A 15,224-nucleotide genomic window follows, 5' to 3' on the forward strand; every position below is an offset into this window, starting at 1 on the left:
CAGTTCTGGTCACCGAATTATAGGAAAGATGTCACCAAAACAGAGAGAGTACAGAGAAGATTAACTAGAATGTTACCTGGGTTTCAGCACCTAAGTAACAGGGAAAGGTTGAACAAGTTAGGTCTTTATTCTTCGGAGCGTAGAAGGTTGAAGGGGGGGGTATTTAAAATTATGAGGGGGATAGATAGAGTTGACGTAGAAAAGATTTTTCCATTGAAAGTAGGGGAGATTCAAACAAGAGAACATGAGTTGAGAGTCAGGGGGCAAAAGTTTAGGGGTAACACGAGGGAGAACATCTTTACTCAGAGAGTGGTAGCTGTATGGAACGAGCTTCCAGTAGAAGTGGCAGAGTCGGGTTTAATTTTGTCATTTAAAAAAAAATTGGATAGGTATATGGACATGAGAGGAATGGATGGTTATGGGGTGAGTGCAGGTCAGTGGGACATGGTAGAGAGTGAGTGTTTAGCACGGAAGAGAAGGGCCAAGATGGCCTGTCCCATCACACACACCCGGGTTCAGACACAGACTGAATGTCCCTCCACACTGTCCCATCACACACTCCCGGGGTCAGACACAGAGTGAATCTCCCTCCACACTGTCCCATCACACACTCCCGGGGACAGACACAGAGTGAATCTCCCTCCACACCGTCCCATCACACAATCCCGGGGTCAGACACAGAGTGAATCTCCCTCCACACTGTCCCATCACACACTCCCGGGGTCAGACACAGAGTGAATCTCCCTCAACACCGTCCCATCACACACTCCCAGGGTGAGACACAGAGTGAATCTCCCTCTGCATTGTACCAGCACACACTCCTGGGGTCAGACATAGAATGAAGCTCCCTCCACACCGTCCATCAGACACTCCCCCGGCACAGTCACAGAGTGAAGCTACCCCCACATCGTCCCATCACACACACCCGGGTTCAGACACAGACTGAATGTCCCTCCACACTGTCCCATCACACACTCCCAGGGTGAGACACAGAGTGAATCTCCATCTGCATCGTACCATCACATACTCCTGGTGTCGGACTCAGAGTGAAGCTCCCTCAAAACCATCCCATCACAAACTCCCGGGGAAGACTCAGAGTGAATTTCCCTCCACACCGTCCCATCACACACTCCTGGGGTCAGCCACAGAGTGAATCTCCCTCCACACCGTCCCATCACACACTTCCGGGGTCAGACACAGAGTGAATCTCCCTCCACACCGTCCCATCACACATTTCCGGGGTCAGACACAGAGTGAATCTCCCTCCACACCGTCCCATCACACACTCCCGGGGTCAGACACAGAGTGAATCTACCTCCACACCGTCCCATCACACACTCCCGGGGTCAGACACAGAGTGAATCTCCCTCCACACAGTCCCATGACACACTCCCGGGGTTAGACAGAGAATGATTCTCCCTCCGCACCGTCCCAACACACACTCCCAGGGACAGAAACAGAAACAATCTCCCTCCACACCGTCCCATCACACACACGCGGGATCAGACACAGAGTGAATCTCCCTCCACACCGTCCCATCACACACTTCCGGTGTCAGACAAAGAGTGAATCTCCCTCCACACCGTCCCATCACACACTCGCGGGATCAGACACAGAGTGAATCTCCCAACACACCGTCCCATCACACACTCGCGGGATCAGACACAGAGTGAATCTCCCTCCACACCGTCCCGTCACACACACACCCGGGGTCACACACAGAGTGAATCTCCCTCCACACCGTCACGTCACACACACTCCCGGGGTCAGACACAGAGTGAATCTCCCTCAACACCGTCCCATCACACACTCCCGGGGTCAGACACAGAGACAATCTCCCTCCGCACCGTCCCATCACACTCTCCCGGGGTCAGACTCAGAGTGAATCCCCCTCCAGACCGTCACGTCACACACACTCCGGGGGTCAGACACAGAGTGAATCTCCCTCCGCACAGTCACGTCACACACACTCCCGGGGTCAGACACAGAGTGAATCTCCCTCCACACCGTCCCATCACACACTCCCGGGGTTAGACACAGAATGATTCTCCCTCCGCACCGTCCCATCACACACTCCCGGGGTCAGACACAGGGTGAAGCTCCCTCAGCACCGTCCCATTACACACTCCCGGGGTCAGACACAGAGTGAAGCTCCCTCAACACCGTCCCATGACACACTCCCGGGGTCAGACAGAAAGTGAATCTCCCTCCGCACCGTCCCATCACACACTCCCGGGGTCAGACACAGAGTGAATCTCCCTCCGCACCGTCCCATCACACACTCCCCGGGTCAGACACAGAGTGAATCTACCTCCACACCGTCGGATCACACACTCCCCGGTCATGCACAGATTGAATCTCCGTCCGCACCGTCCCATCACACTCTCCCGGGGTCAGACACACAGTGAATCTCCCACGGCACCATCCCATCACACTCTCCCGGGGTCAGACTCAGAGTGAATCTCCCTCCACACCGTCACGTCACACACACTCCCGGGGTCAGACACAGAGTGAATCTCCCTCCACACTGTCCCATCACACACTCCCGGGGTCAGACACAGTGTGAATCTCCCTCCACATCATCCCATCACACACTCCCGGGGTCAGACACAGAGACAATCTCCCTCCACACCGTCCCATCACACACTCCCGGGGTCAGACACAGAGTGAATCTCCCTCAACACCGTCCCATCACACACTCCCGGGGTCAGACACAGAGTGAATCTCTCTCCGCACCGTCCCATCACACACTCCCGGGGTCAGACACAGGGTGAAGCTCCCTCCGCACCGTCACGTCACACACACTCCCGGGGTCAGACACAGAGTGAATCTCCCTCTGCATTGTACCAGCACACACTCCTGGGGTCAGACATAGAATGAAGCTCCCTCCACACCGTCCATCAGACACTCCCCCGGCACAGTCACAGAGTGAAGCTACCCCCACATCGTCCCATCACACACACCCGGGTTCAGACTGTTGGGCTTTAAATTCTGCCCTGTGTTGGTTTAGGAAGAGAGACAACCAACACCGGAATATTACAAAACTTGGCTTTAATGCAGAAGCGTAACTGGCACAGCGAGGAGACAAGACCCCGCTGGGAAGGCGCGTTCTCCCCTCCCCTTACATTCTTTTCTTAGTTATACCCCTTTTTCCCTTAGCCCAACCCCCACTACACATATCTGATAATGCTGAACTTTGTTATACATATTTGGTAATATTGGACACTTTTGCCCTTCTAATTGGTCTGATATCAATTTTTTCACGAATTCCCAGTTTTTACTGAATCACGTGACACTTGCAGTTTCGAGACAAAGGATCCCTTGTTTCGCTCCCTCCCTTGTATTTCTGTCTGCTAATATCACGCTGACCTGAACTGGCAGTCGCAAATTAACCCTAACATTCCCTCCCTTGGCCTCCCCGAGGCCACATCCCTTACAAGCTTTTCCGCGGCTGTCGGGACCAGGCAGGGAGGCGAGCGTCCCCCCGGCACTCTTTGGCATGCCCTCCCTTTTTGCATTTCCTGATTTGTCCGACCTAGGGTCACAAAGTATGGGTAGGGGTTCCCTAAGCATCAGCAATTTTTACAAGTAGCACGCAACATTTCTGAAAACTTATTCAAGAACAAATTCACAATCCCCCCTTTGCCATTGTCCATTCCAGTCCGTGTCCTCCCATAGCGCGTCCGCTTTCAGGGAGGGCCGTGTCCTCTCCCTCCACCGGGAACACCGGCGTTTGGTACGCCGGTGGAGGTCCATCCTTTCCAGTCAAAGCTCGATCTATAGTCCGGACGACTAGGGTCCTGATACAGGGTATGCAACAACAACCACACGTGATAAAAATAGCAATTGAAATAGACAGTCCTAACGCCAACTGTCCCAGGAACGCTCCCCACTTACCAAAGGTCTTATTCAGCCAATCTACCACTGGGTTGTTTACCCCAGACTGCTCTTTCAGCTCGTTGGCCAACGCCCGGAGTTCTATCAGGCTCCTGGTCAGCTTTCCGTCTGGTCCACCCCGTTCCCCACCAAACATCATCCCAGGAGGCACACCACTGCCCTCCCGCCGTTTATCATTAAGTAGTTGCTGAGCAACAGAGGCACACTTTTCTGCCTCAACAATAGCTTCCCGCAACTGTTTCAATAAATCATTTTCTGGAAATTTTCCTTCTCTCCTTCCTTTAACAATGATTTGAAATCAGAGATACTTTTCTTTTCATTATCTTTAGCTTCCAGACAAGCACAGTTATCAATTTTACCATATTTCTAAAAACTCTCATATACTCTGTTACTCAACACACAAATGTCTGAGTTTCGGTAACTTAAAGTTGAAGTGTTCCATGGCTCCCCAGTGCACGGAGAAAATCAAATGTGGGACAGTCGCCTTTCAAAACCTCACCTTCGCGTGGGAGATTTCTCCTCTTAACAACCAGTCTAAGGTAGGCGCCGTCAGTATCTCTGTGCACTGTGGTGTACCTGGCAACACTTTTATCCTCCTCACTCCTGAGACTTTTATGCCCCTCTGGGCGGCGGGTACCATCACTCAGAAGACTTTTATGCCCCTCGTGGGCGGCGGAGGATTCTTCTACAAACAAACAAGACAAAGTTAGTACTTACCAAAACAAGACAAAGTTAGCACTTACCAGTCACGATTCTGCACCGGGAATAATCTTTCCCGAGGTAATTTGGGGTTGGTGAGGATCCGTCGGCAGACAAGATCTAACTCAGTAACTTAACTATCTAGTGGAAGTCTTTGATATAACAGGCACTTCCTGACCTTAGTCGGGGTGCGGCCGCACGTTGTCTGCTGTCGGATCCGCCAGCCTGTTGTCTCTTCCCTCCCCACGTCGGGGTCACCAATTGTTATGCTTTAAATTCTGCCCTGTGTTGGTTTAGGAAGAGAGACAACCAACACCGGAATATTACAAAACTTGGCTTTAATGCAGAAGCGTAACTGGCACAGCGAGGAGACAAGACCCCGCTGGGAAGGCGCGTTCTCCCCTCCCCTTACATTCTTTTCTTATTTATACCCCTTTTTCCCTTAGCCCAACCCTCGCTACACATATTTGGTAATGCTGGACACTTGTGTCCTTGGTCCGATGCCATTTCTTCACGAGTTCCCTGTTTTACTGAATCACGTGACACTAGCAGTTTAGAGACAAAGGATCCCTTGTATCGCTCCCTCCCTTGTATTTCTGTCTGCTAATATCACGCTGACCTGAACTGGCAGTCGCAAATTAACCCTAACAATAGATAGATACTTTATTCATCCCCATGGGGAAATTCAACTTTTTTCCAATGTCCCATACACTTGTTGTAGCAAAACTAATTACATACGATACTTAACTCAGTAAAAATATGATATGCATCTAAATCACTAACTCAAAAAGCATTAATAATAGCTTTTAAAAAGTTCTTAAGTCCTGGCGGTAGAATTGTAAAGCCTAATGGCATTGGGGAGTATTGACCTCTTCATCCTGTCTGAGGAGCATTGCATCGATAGTAACCTGTCGCTGAAACTGCTTCTCTGTCTCTGGATGGTGCTATGTAGAGGATGTTCAGAGTTATCCATGATTGACCGTAGCCTACTCAGCGCCCTTCCCTCAGCTACCGATGTTATACTCTCCAGTACTTTGCCCACGACAGAGCCCGCCTTCCTTACCAGCTTATTAAGACGTGAGGCGTCCCTCTTCTTAATGCTTCCTCCCCAACACGCCACCACAAAGAAGAGGGCGCTCTCCACAACTGACCTATAGAACATCTTCAGCATCTCACTACAGACATTGAATGACGGTTCGGTTCGAGGGATTGAGTCGAGTAGTGATGGAGTGAGAGAGACGGAGAGTATTGAGTCTTCAGGTAAGCTGACGCCGTCGATAGTCCCGTCGTCCTCTGAAATCCTTTGGAAGTCACCGACTGTGACCACTACAAACGGGACCGTTCTTCTGTGGTGGAGTTATTAACCCAGGCGAGGGATGGGCACACGAATAACTCCCCACCAGTCACAGCCTTTTCACACTGCGAGAGCCACTGATCGATGCTCCTGATCGATCTTCCAAAGTCCACTTTTTTCTGTGGACACAACAAAGCTCATTCAGTGTCCAAAACCATGTGTCTGGTGGTCTATCAGCGGACCTCCTACTTATCTCTCCGTGCTGAGCCCCAGCTGTCCATCAAACAGTTCCTCCCTTCTCTCTCTGTAAGAACACAGAAGTTGACAGTGTCCTTGTAAAAATGTAAACAAGCTTGCAGAGAAACCATAACTCTCTCTCTCTCTCTCTCTCTCTCTCTCTCTCTCTCTCTCTCTCTCTCTCTCTCTCTCTCTCTCTCCTCTCTCTCTCTCTCTCTCTCTCTCTCTCTCTCTCTCTCTCTCTCTCCCTCTCTCTCTCTCTCTCTCTCTCTCTCTCTCTCTCTCTCTCTCTCTCTCTCTCTCTCTCTCTCTCTCTCTCTCTCATCTCTCTCTCTCCCCCCCCCCCCCCCACCTCTCCCTCTCTCCAACAAGGTGTTCGGTGTTGAACAACAACTCCTTCTCTCTTTTCAAAAACACAGTTCATAGGGGTAATTCAGGACCCCGTCACAATACTAATAAAGATAGTGGTTTTGACATCGAAACCAGACTCCATTAGTGATCTGTTGCTGGTGGTACGTAACAATTGCAACAACCCAGCTGTCTGAGGCACAGTCCTTTAAAATTGGTGAAAATGACCCAAAACTTTGAAAAGAGCAGGGAAGAAGGAGTTTAACCAACTTCGTCCAGAGCCCTGGGGAACGTCACAACCACAGTGACACATCGTCTTATTCAGCCCGGAGAAAATCATGCAGGGAATTCATGCAGGTGTATAAGATGATGAGAGGCATTGGTCGTGTGGATAGTCAGAGGCTTTTTCCCAGGGCTGAAACGGCTAACACGAGGGGGAATAGGGTTAAGCTGCTTGGAAGTAGGTACAGAGGAGATGTCAGAGCTAACTTTTTTAAGCAAAGAGTGGTGGGTGTGTGGAATGCACTGCCAGCGATGGTGATAGAGCCGGATACAATAGGGTCTTTTAAGAGACTCTTAGATAGGTACATGGAGCTTAGGAAAATAGAGGGCTATGCGGTAGGGTAATTCTAAGCAGATCTAGAGTAAGTTACATGGTCGGTACAACATTGTGGGCCAAAGCATTGGTAATATGTTGTAGATTTCTGTGATTCTATGAAATTCAAGGGGAATCTCCTATCCGACGGAGTGGTGACTATTTGCAACCTGTCATCTCAGGGAGAGTGAGAAGGGAACGGCAGGGATAGATTTTTATATACTGATATGGAACAGAAACATGGGCAGGGACCAGCTGGGCCGAGTGGCCTATCAAGTGAGACGCGGGATTTGATACAGACTGATTTATCTTTCACAGCTCCACAATATTAAACACCAGTCTAGTTTAAGACTAACATCAGCAGAACAGACTCCTCCAATGCTCAGTGACCAGGGTTCAGTCCTGGGTGCGATGAGCAGCCGCAAGAACTGCAGAATCTGACAGTAACAGTCCCTCATGAACCTGCAGCTGCCTTCAGTCACCGTGATGGTTAAACATTTAACACGGAGCTGATTTGAACTTCCTCCCTGATGTGAAGTTGCTGGTGTTGCAGCAGCTGGGATGATTGAGTAAAACTCTTTGCTCACTCCGGACAGAAATGTGGCCTCTATTTATTGTGAACTCACCGGAGCATCACAAGGTGGGTTAACTGAATGAGTCTCTTCGCACACACGGAGCAGGTGAACGGCCGCTTCCCAGTGCGAAGCTGTAGATCTCGGTCTTCGGTCTCGGCTCGAAACGTTGACTGCTCAGTTACACGGATGCTGCCCGACCTGCTGAGTTCCTCCAGCGTCCTGTACGTGTTGCTTTGACCACAGCACCTGCAGTGTACTTTGTGTTCAAGCGCTGGTGAACTGACAGATAGAGCGGAACTAACGTGCTGTTGTGTTCGAGATTCCCATACACAAATCGTTTTAATTTTCTACACTGTTAAAAGTTTACAAACCACGTCAGTGGGTGAAGGACATTTCAACTGAAATAATTTTAGTCTCCATGGTGCCTTCTGATTAAAACACTGTCACATCTCAAAACAATTTAGAGGAACAAGATTTCATTTTCTAACTGCCCACAGTTCCTGCATCAGGCACAATATCAAACTCTCTGCTTCCCTCTCTGTATCAAAATGGATCATTCCTCCCCTTCATCAGTCTGACTTGGCTCAGTTTGTCTGTCTCCTTCGCATTCTGAGCATGCGCCACACACCCACTGAGATAACATTTTATTTAAACGGCTGCGACTGGAGACTTTCTGATTATTATGTCCCTCCCGGCATTTGACGGTGGTAAACTCAGAGTCAGCAATGGTATTGAACATCGGGAGTAGGTGATTAGGCTTTTTCGTTGGAGATGATAAACTGCCGGTAGTGTGTGTCTGGATGAGTGGGTCGTTTTCAGACTGGAAGGAGGTAGCGTTTGGAGTACCCCAGAGATCAGTCCCTGACCACAGTTGTTCACAGTTTAATGTCCTGGCGGAGGGTGCGAGATGTGAGATGTCCCAGTCTGCTGGTGACGCAGAAAGAGTGGAGCTGGGGGAGGGGAGGCTATTCACATGCAATTTCGTAGCTTTACAATCAGTACAGAGTGCAACTGTGGGGCTGCAGTGGCGGGTTCCAATCTGCTAATTACATTTGCTGACGGCACTACATTGATCGACCGAATCCCAAACAATAACGGGGCAGCATATAGAGAAGAAGTCATCATCCGACACAGTGGGGTCAAAAAAACAACCTCTCCCTCATTGTGACAAAAACACAGGAGCTGGTTGTGGATTACAAGAGGAATTGAGACAGGGACCAAATTCAACATTTCCAAGACTGTTATTGACAAAAAATGCACATTTTAATATTGATCATGACACAATGTATTTTATATATTGTTAATGACATAAAACATATTTATAGATTGTGACTGACAGAGAATCGTACAATTTGTGTTCCGTGTGTTATCTGAATGCACTTGCCTGTGATGCTGCCACAAGTCAGTGTTTCTCTGTTCCTGTACCTTCCCGTACTTGTGCACTTGGCAATAAATTCAACAGGACCTGAGAAATCTCAGTGAGATTTGATTAGTGATGATCATCTTGGCAGCTCGGTAGGTCGAATGTATGAGACAGTACACTGTTAAATGCAAAACCCTAACAGTGTCGATGATCAGAGGGATCTTAGACTCCAAGTTCATCGCTCCCTGAAGGAGACTGCACAGATTGATCGGGTGGTTAAGAAGGCAAATGACATGGTTGTCTTTATTAGTTGAAGCATTGAGTTCAAAAGTCGGGAAGTTGTGTTGCTGCTGTTACGAGCCTGCGGTCGTACTGTGACTGTTTCTTTAAGAGCGCCGGCGTGAGGAGGCGGGGCTATGACGTAAGTCACAGGCTGACAGCGCTGACTGTGGACTGAACCATAAGAGAGAGAGAGCGATCTGCAGACAGGCAGTCGGCCATTCTAAAGAGAGAGAGAGAGAGAGACTGGAAATGCTGATCGCTTCAGTTAGTCGCAGCTGAGGCTTGCAACACTCCTATGCCCACAAGAGTGGGTTGATCATCGGTACACGGAACCACAACGAATGTGTGTGGCTGTCACTTCGTAAAATCCATAGGAGTGGGTTTTGGAATATCTTGTGTTAATCCTTGCCTGGGATTGCCTGTGTGATAACCCCTGGAAGACGGTATTCCTGTGACAGGTCACTTTCGCTGATAACTCGTATGTGGACGGATTCAACGGATAAGAACTTCGTTGACGGTTATCTTGATGTAACGGCTTTTTCTCTACGTTTCATCCTGGATCACAAATATCTCTCTCCCATCATTTATTCCGTGGATTACTGAACTTTCCTACTTTACCATCTCAAGACTCTGAGCTTTGTTCCCTCACGCTCGGTGGTCTGGGAGTTATATTTACGCATAAATACACTTAACACTGTTAACTTCCCTTTATTTCGTTAAGTTACTATTTTATAAGTAGACACTAATAAAGAAAGTGGTTTTAACATCAAAACCAGCAGTGTGAACTCTATTGCTGCTGGTTCGTTTCTGAAACGTTACAGTTCGTAACACAGTTTTATAAAACTAGTTACACCACATCTGGAGTGTTTCATACAGTTCTGGTCGCCCCCATTCTCGGAAGGATGTCGGGGCTTTGGAGAGGGCGCAGAAGAGGTTTACCAGGGCACTGCCTGGATTAGAGGGCATGAGCTATAACGAGAGGCTGGACAAACTTGTGTTGTTTTCTCCAGAGCGGCGCAGCCTGGGGTGAGACTGGATGGACGTTTATAAGATTACGAGAGGAATAGATAGAGTGGACAGACGATATATTTTTCCTGGGGGTTGAAATGTCTAATACATTTAAGGTGAGAGGAGATCTGAGCGGCGTTTGCTTCTTTCCACAGAGTAGTGAGTAATGGACATCTGTCGGGGGGGGGGGGGGGGGGGAGGTGAGAGACCAAAGCAGCCATGTGATCCCTTTTCCTGTTCACGTTTTCCGCAGATCTGCAGCATCTGCGGGTCACTGCTCTACGTGTACGTGTAGCTTCATCTTTCCCCGTTCAGACAAGACAGTCAGATCCGGATCTGTCACGTCCTCTCGTTGGCGGTGGACAATATGTTTTTTTTCGGCAATATTTTTAGCATGTTTCATTCCACTGTTTTCACCTGCTGAAGTGCTGCCGATGTTTCTGGGTGTCTGACCCACTTATGTGAGAATTTAGCTTGTTATAATTATCTGAGCTTCTCATAAATGTGTACAATTCAGTTAAGCTTCACTCCACTACTTCCAAAGAAACAACCCAGTCAGTCAAACAGTCGGCACAATTAAAATAGTTTATTAAATCTTTTTTTCATTTTGCACTATTTATATAATTTAACATTGTGATATTTATATTCTTATATTAAATCACAATTGTTAAAATCTATGGTTAAAAATTAGGTTCTACTGCTGAACGAATTTCATGACATATGCCGGGTGCTATTAAACTTGATTCTGGTATTGATATGGGAGTCCCACCACCGGTCACCTGATCCAAGTTACCGCAGATCGTAATGAGAGATTAAAGCCTTTTCTATTTATTTGCGTTCCTCAGAAAGACAACAGTTCAGTTTTCTTCTGTGGTTCCAGAGCAGAAGCTCAGTCTGTCTAATATTTCCACACAATTAAAATGGGGAATTTGTTTATTATCATCACGTACTGAGCTACAGTGAAAATCTTGCCTGACGTACTATCCACAACAGTACATTGAGCTGAGATACGACAAAACAATAACTGTAACAAAGCATTATGGCTGCAGAGAAAGTGCAGTGCAGATAGACATATGGTGCAGGGTCACGTCGAGTTAATTTGTGAGGTCGAGTATATTTTATCATTCATTTGGCTTATAACTGCAGACAGGAAGCCGTCCTTCAGCCTGGTGTTACGCACTTTAAGGCTTTTGTATCTCTCCGCCAATGTGGGAGCGGGTTTGCAGCAAGAATGTCCAGGTTATGAGGTTCTTTGTGTACATGCCCTGCTTTTCCGAGGGAGGGGAAGTGTAGGAAGAGTCCATGGAGGGGAGGCTTGTTTCTCTGATGTTCTCTGTTCTCCATAGATCTCTGCAGTTTCTTGCAGTCTTGGGCAGAGCAGTAGCCATACGAAGGCGTGAAGTATCGACAAGGAGCTCAGAGACCTCGGCCTTCACCCTGCCTTGTGTAGCTGGATCCTGGACTTCCTGTCAGATCGCCGGCAGGTGGTAAGAGTGGGATCCATTTCCTCTGTCTCTCTGACCCTCAGGACAAATAACCCACAGGGTTGTCTCTTTGGCCCCCTCCTTTACTCTCTGTGCACCCATGACTTGTGTTGCCACCCACAGCTTCAATCTTCTAATTAAATTTGCTGACAGCACTACATTGATTGGCCTAATCTCAAATAATAACTTTCAATCAAATGCCTCCTAACAGGGCTTGGTCCAAACAAACTTTTCAACCTTCTTCAGGATATTAGTCAGAGGAAGAGCGAGAGCAGCAAAGTTCTTACAGAACTTACGATAATATCCATCCATTTCCAGAAACCTTCTAAGAGCCTTCTTAGCAGTCAGAATAGGAACTTGAGAAATTGCCTGGACTTTTACCCGAACAGGAGCCAACTTGCTTTGACCTACAACATAGCCAAGACAGGTCACACTGGCATGGCCATATTCACTTTTGCCAAGTTAACTGTAAGGCTGGCCTGGGAAAGCCTGTCAAACAGCTTTTCTACTGCAGAGATATGCTATTCCCAAGTGTCATTCCCTGTAACTAAGTCATCAATATAGGCATCTGTGTGTTTCTAACCCTCGAATTACAAAATCAATCATTCTCTGGAATGTTCCTGGAGTATTTTCGTATTAAAACATTGTATTCACACAAACCAGATGGTGTCACAAATGCAGAAATTTCTCTACCCCTGTCCATCAATGGAACACACCAATACGCTTTCAACAGATCTATCTTTGTAAGAAATTAGCTATTCCAACCTTATCATTGTTTTTGTTACTGCATTTACCTTCCTATAATCAGTGCAAAATTTAACAGTACCATCAGGTTTGGGCACAATAACGCAGGGTGAGCTCCAATCTGATGCCAAAGGACTAATAATACCATTTTCTAGCATATATTCAATTCCTTGCTCAGCCAATTTACTCTTTTCGACGTTCATGCAATATGGGTGTTGTTTAATCAGTTTGGCTTTACCAATATCTACATCATGTACTGCAACCGTGGTTTGCTTGGGAACATCGGGAAATAAATCTTTAAACATCAGAATTACTTCCTTCAGCTGTTGTTGTTGCTTTGGCTGCAAATGAGCCAGCTTGTTAACAATGTTTTCTGGAAAAACCGAGTTCATTAGCCTAACTGGGACCATGTTTGGCTTGTGAAAAGTCTCAGACGAGTCAATTGTTTCAGTCTCAGGGTTGCCAGATTCATATGTTTTGACAACAACACTCACAGATGGTGCCTGCTTGTCAAAATAAGGCTTTATTATATTTATGTGCACCACCTGTGTTAGTTTACGTTGGTCGGGTGTTTTAATAACATTATTCAGATCATTAATTTGAGAGACTATTTCATGCGGTCTATTGAACTTCGCTTGAAGTGGATTCATCAACATTGGAGATAAGGCAAGCACCTTATCTCCCACCTGGTATTTTCTTTCTCAAGCCCACTTATCAAACCAACACTTCATTTTGTTTTGAGAAATCTTTAAGTTTTGTCTCACTAGACTACAGACTTGGTGTAGTTTATTCTTGAACTTCTAAACAAAGTCTAACAAGTTAACTTGTACATCCCCATCAATCTGCTGTTCCTTTAAAAAGGTCAAAGGTCCCCTCACTCTATGACCAAATACAAGTTCAAATGGACTAAAGACCAGTGATTCCTGTACCAACTCTCTTACTCCAAACAAAAACAAATTTATTCCTTCATCCCAGTCTTTTCAATTTTCAACACAGTATGTCTGAGTCATTGTTTTGAGGGCAGAATGATATCTTCCTAATGCCCCTTGTGATACCGGATGGTACACAGATGATGTAATTTGTTTTGCTCCCAGTTCATAAACTACCTGCTGGAATAATCCAGATGTAAAATTACTTCCTTGATCAGACTGGATTTCTTTAGGCAAACCAGATGAAGTAAAGAACTTGGTAAAGGCCTTCGCCACAGTTTTAGCTTTAACATTTCTGAGAGGTATTGCCTCTGGGAATCTGGATGCAGTACACATAATAGTTAGCAGATACTGATGGCCAGCTTTAGACTTTGGCAATGGGCCAGCACAATCCACTATAAATTTTAAAAAGGGTTCACCGAATGCAGGTATAGGCCAGAGTGGGGCCACTGGCGTGACCTGATTCGGTTTACCCACAACTTGACAAGTGTGACAGGTTCTGCAAAAGGTCACAACATCTTTCCTCAAATTAGGCCAGTAGAATTATTTCATAATCCTGTTTACAGTTTTATTCACTCCAAAATATCGACCTAATGGCATACTGCAGGCCAAAGTTAAAATTACAGCCATATAAATTTAGGAACTACAACTTGGTGAACAATTTCCCATTCCTCAGTCACTATTTTAGCAGGTGGCCTCCACTTCCTCATTATCACTCCATCCTTGAGATAATACCCTACTGGCACTTTCTTAATCTCATCATTTCAGAGAGTTGTTTCTTTTAAAGCTTCAATCTCAGGGTCTCGGTTCTGTTCTGCTATAAACTCCTTCCTGCACAGGGATAAATCTTTCTCATCAGACTTACAACCTGAATCCTGTTGAAACAATGAAGGCAGAAATTCCCTGACAAGTCATCATAACCTGAATCCCGATTTTGGCTATCATGGGTATGAGAATCATGCTGCACAGAACTGTCTGAGTCGACAGACTTTTTAGCCATACTTCGAGTTACTGCACAGGAAGGATAAATGTTAAAATCCATCTGTGGGTCGTCAGTGGTTGTCTTAGTTGTCAACAGCACTGCAGGAACAACTTTAGGTCATTCCCTAACAGCAAACTAACATCTTCCAATGGTAAACTGGAGTATAATCTGATTTTAACAGGTCCCAAAACCAACCCTGACAGTAAAGTTACCTTGTACAACGGCACAGAAACCATGCCACCCCCAATGCCTTTAATAAGATTTACCTCACCAGTGTTAGTCTCATCACCAAACTTTAGAACGCTGTCTAATATAAGTGACTGAGAATCCCCAGTAACTCGAAGAATTTTCACTGGTACTTGGGTTGACCCTTCCTTTGCTAATACAAACCCATTTGACATAAAATGATCAAAAGCCTTCTTAATTCGGTCAGTACTCTCAGTCCATAACTGAGCCTCAACAGAATGTTCAGAACCCTGTGGGTTTACAGGTGCTTCAACATGCTGAACACAGGCATTTGGGACTGCCTTCTTTTCCTTTTTCTTATTCAGGACAGAACAATTAGCCATCATATGACCAGCTTTCTTACAATAGTAACAAGTATGACCAGAAAATTTCTCCTTCAACTGCTTCCCTTCGTCCTTACTCTTGTCACATGTCCCAGCTGTAATTTCTGGTTTACCCTGGTGATCCCTGGCACTCTTTTGGAAGCTCTTACTCCGGGTAAACTTAACCGTGTGAGTTAAAGCAAACTCATCTGCTAATCTAGCAGACTCCTGCAACGTGG

General features: G+C 46.6%; 1 protein-coding gene across 1 annotated transcript in view; it reads left to right on the forward strand.

The window, feature by feature from the left end:
• LOC140723536 (NACHT, LRR and PYD domains-containing protein 3-like) overlaps positions 1–15,224 on the forward strand; it is a 114,039-nt gene that overhangs the window by 46,180 nt on the left and 52,635 nt on the right. The window lies entirely within an intron of this gene.

Source organism: Hemitrygon akajei, unplaced genomic scaffold, assembly GCF_048418815.1.
Source record: "Hemitrygon akajei unplaced genomic scaffold, sHemAka1.3 Scf000118, whole genome shotgun sequence".
Classification (NCBI taxonomy): domain Eukaryota; kingdom Metazoa; phylum Chordata; class Chondrichthyes; order Myliobatiformes; family Dasyatidae; genus Hemitrygon; species Hemitrygon akajei.